Source organism: Octodon degus, unplaced genomic scaffold, assembly GCF_000260255.1.
Source record: "Octodon degus isolate 3935 unplaced genomic scaffold, OctDeg1.0 scaffold00012, whole genome shotgun sequence".
In the NCBI taxonomy this organism is placed as follows: Eukaryota; Metazoa; Chordata; class Mammalia; order Rodentia; family Octodontidae; genus Octodon; species Octodon degus.
The window spans coordinates 15,111,450-15,115,097 of NW_004524588.1; positions in this window are offsets into that span (position 1 = coordinate 15,111,450).

Here is a 3,648-nt window from a genome sequence, read left to right on the forward strand (position 1 = left end):
CTTCCTTCCTTCCTTCCTTCCTTCCTTCCTTCCAGCACAGGGGACTAAGCCCAGACAAAGCCTTTGCACTGGGCCACAACCCATAATTATTTTTGTTTTTAAAGTAAGCGAGCAGCTCTAAGTCACTCAGTCTGGGCCAGAACTTGTGGTCCCCTGCCGAAGCCTCTCAGAGTACTGAGATTACAGACGTGCACCGCTACACTGGACGCAGAAAAACAATTTTGAGGCATGTGATAGAATAAGCGTAGCCTGCCTTGAAGCAGCGGTTGGTGGGAATGTGGACAATGCAGGAGATTCTGCGCAGGGGTCGGGAGGAAGCCCACAGGGCGAAAGTGTTCCTGTCCTCTTAAGACACTGTCATGACCGAATGTTGGCGGGAATGAATATGACAGGTGAGGCCTCAGAAGAAAACGCGGCTGTGTTACTGGACATGTTACAGAGTGGTGGGAAACTTGGCCAACCTTGTGTTCTAGTGTGGGATGCAAAGTAGAACTTGTAGGCAATGAACTTGGATGCTTACTGAGAAGATTCCTAAGCTAAATTTGGAAACAATGTTAAAAATGCTAGAAAAAAAGATAAAATTCATTGTAAATAGGATACCATGTCTGCATCTTGCACAGTAATGAACCACTAGGAAGAATGTATGCAATGTGTTAATTATTGAAACTGTCCTGCCAATTTGGTTTGAAACTGTCTCATTGCTATTTGTTTCTCAATAAAACTATGGGAAAAAATAAAAAAAATAAAAAGCAGTCATTATATTTAAAAAAAAAAAAAAAAGATAAAATTGAGGTAAGAAGTAAGCAAAAAGAACCAGCCTTAATGATTTTTGGAATGGTCTCAGCCTAACTGCGCTACAGAGGAGGTGTGCTGTGCCGGCCAGCAAGCCTGTTGGGACAGCCCAGTACCAGACAGATTAGTGTGTGGTGTGACTTCCTCGACCCTCTCGGCACAACAGAGCAGGAGCGGGGGTTCCAGGTAGATCGGAGGGAAGTCTCACATGTACCAATGTTTAGATTCTTTTTTTCCTTCTGACAAAGGGTCTCTCTATGCAGCTCAGGCTGGCCTTGAGCTCAGTGTGCAGCCCTGGCTGGTCTTGGACTTGTAGCGATTTTCCTGCCTCAGCCTCCCAGTGCTGGAATTACAGGCTAGCACCACCACGCCCACCCGAATATTGTGAAATTTTACCCCAGAACTACTGCGGGCCTGGATGGCAAGGGACAGAGAAAGGAAAGGGTGAAGGGAGGGTGATCCTGGAGCACAGCCACTGACGCATAGGGCACAGCGAGACAGTGGGCAGAGCTGGAGAAAAGTAGGGCTGCTCAGTCCTTGAAATGAGATGGGTTTTCTCCAACTCAGTCTCTCACCAGGGAAATCTCCCTCTTGTGCCCTCCTGCCCTGTCTTCCTTTGTCTGAGTTGCTGTAATGGAAAACCTGAGGTTGGGTAACTCACACAGAGAAATGTATTTCTCACAGTTCTGGAGACTTGCAAGTCCCCGGTGCAGGCGTGAGCAGTAGGAGTCTGGTGGTGGCCTTTCTGTCAAGTCCTCGCATAACAGAGGAGTGGCGGCCAAAGGAGGCTGTTAGTTCCCTTGTGCCCTTCCACATGGCGGAGCGCTGGTGGCCTCCTCAACCTGGAATGCCCTACCTCAGTGCAGTACCTACAGAATGGCCATCAAATTTCAACATGAAGTAGGGGAGGGGCTGAGGCAGAGCCTCGCTGTGGGGTCCATGCTGGCCTTGAGCTTACTGTGTAGCCCAGGCTGGCCTCCAACTCACGGCCATCCTCCTGCCTCAGCCTCCCAGGTGCTCGGATTGCAGGTGTGCACCACCACACCCAGCCTCCACGTAAATCTGGAGGGGACACATTCATTTTTCTTAAGAGACAGGGTCCAAACTTCTGGGTTCAAGTCATCCTCCAAGGGTAGCTGAGCACTGGCCAGGAAAGACCGCAGCACCCAGCATTGAATACTGGAGGAAGGTAACGTGTTTCTGAGTTCATTATGGGTGAGAGGAATTTTGCCTCTGAATGGCTCACACACATCTAATTTACATGGTTTAATGATGAGAATTAAAACCTCGAGTTATGCGAAAATAAGTGGATTTTTTAAATTTGTATTTTGTTTTGGTGGCACATGTCTGTAAACCCAGCACTCTGGGGGCTGAGGCAGGAAGATTGCTTTGAGTCTGAAGCCAACCTAAGCTGGAAGGAAGGAGGGAGGGAGGGAGGGAGGGAGGGAGGGAGGGAAGGAAGGAAGCAAGCAAGCAAGCAAGCAAGCAAGCAAGCAAGCAAGCAAGCAAGCAAGCAAGCAAGCAAGCAAGCAAGCAAGCAAGGGATTTTTGAGGCCACTGAGATGGGATAAGGGTATTTTGCCCATGGAACAAATAGTGAACTGGGGAAATAAAGGGTTGGCTATACTGAAGTGTCCCCCCAAAATTCCCACCTGCCCACAGCATCAGAATGCAACCTTATTTGGAGAAAACATCTTTTGCCAGGGCTATAAAAAGGTCTCCCCGGAGGGATCAAGACAAAGCCCTGCCAATGTGAGGATTTCAGGCTTTGCACTGGTTGGTGCATTGTGTCAACTTGAGCACTTTAGAAGTTTAATTAGCTAACTCAGCAGAGCCAGGACTCTAACCTTGTAAACATCCTCACCTGTGCAGGAGGGCGGGGACAGGGTGTGACTTCTACAGCCCCGCCCATATGGGGGCGGAGCTTGTTCTTAGGGCGGGGAGGCCGACCAGAAGCAGCAGCTGCTGCCCCTCCCTTGCTCCTTGCTGTTTTCCGCTGCCATGACCTTTGCTGCCCTCTGCCATGTGCCCACTCTGCCCAGGTGCCAGCCGAGTATGGACTGAAACCTCCACAAACTGTGAGCTGAATAAACCTTTCCTGCCTTAAATTTGGGTGTCGAGTATTTTGTCCCAGCAATGAGTAAAAAGTAACTGACAGGCTTCTCGAAGTGTGCGCCGATTCGTTTCCGTGGTGTGAACCCGCCCGATCTGTAGCAGGCTGTCACCCCAGCAGCAGCAGCGAGGGCACTCCTTGCCAAACGGCACATGCTGTTCTTCGTTTGCTAGTTTATAAAACATGCCGGGGGCTGGGGGGATAGCTCGGCTAAGTGCCTGCCTGGCGAGTGCAAGGACCTGGGTTCAATCCCCAGTGCTGCATGCTGTGCCAGCCCTGGAACCCCGGTGCGCTGTGTTAGCACACGCGTGTAATCCCAGTGCTGGGGAGGCTGAGACAAGAGGATCACTATGAGTCCAAGCTGCATAGCAAGACCCTGTAGCAAATAAAGAAATTATTAAAAACAAACAAACAAACAATCCCAGGGGGGAATTTTGAGCTTCTGTAGTAGGCATATGGCAACGTTAGTACCTTGGCAGTCAATATGAACATAAACACAGTATAACTAGGAAAATGCTTATGACAATAGTTCCTAAAAATAACTTCGATGATTTGCCTTGGGATCTAGAACAGAATAATGCAAAAAAAGGCATTTTAGGAAGGTCTTCGTAATTCTTAACACTAAATTCTACTTTTACACGTAATGTGGTAACAGCATCTTCCAAAGCTATCAACTGAAGAAAGATTCTACATAATAGGGAACTCCCCTGGGGGCCTGGCCCTAGCTCAGTTCTTTGGGCTGG